Here is a 391-nt window from a genome sequence, read left to right as displayed (position 1 = left end):
GTCGTTCTCTATGTGAGCAGCCGCCTTGCTGGCTTTGCCTGTGTAGTACCTCATGTGGAATTTGGAATGGCAGCACGCAAACCCCCATGCGTGTGCAGTCTTGTCGTGTCAACTGCCCCAAACTCGCGTGTGGTTGTTTTCCAGCACGTCTCCGATACTCATGGCCACTGCCTTTTTGACAATACTACTAGTATATCGAATGTGGTAAAAAGCTCGGCGACCCGCTCATCTTATGTTGCAATTTGTGCGTCAGATGTTAAATCGAATTTTATCATGCTTTCGCCTGTAGAGAAAATAGAGTGAGCCAGATCTTCCTACAAACTAGAACTATCTCGTCCAACCCCCTCACGAACTGCCCAAATTTCACCGTCACGAGTAACAACGACGCTTT

Source organism: Aphanomyces invadans, assembly GCF_000520115.1.
Source record: "Aphanomyces invadans strain NJM9701 unplaced genomic scaffold supercont1.4, whole genome shotgun sequence".
Classification (NCBI taxonomy): domain Eukaryota; phylum Oomycota; class Saprolegniomycetes; order Saprolegniales; family Verrucalvaceae; genus Aphanomyces; species Aphanomyces invadans.
The sequence above is the reverse complement of the archived record's forward strand: the minus strand, read 5'-3'. Positions refer to the sequence as shown.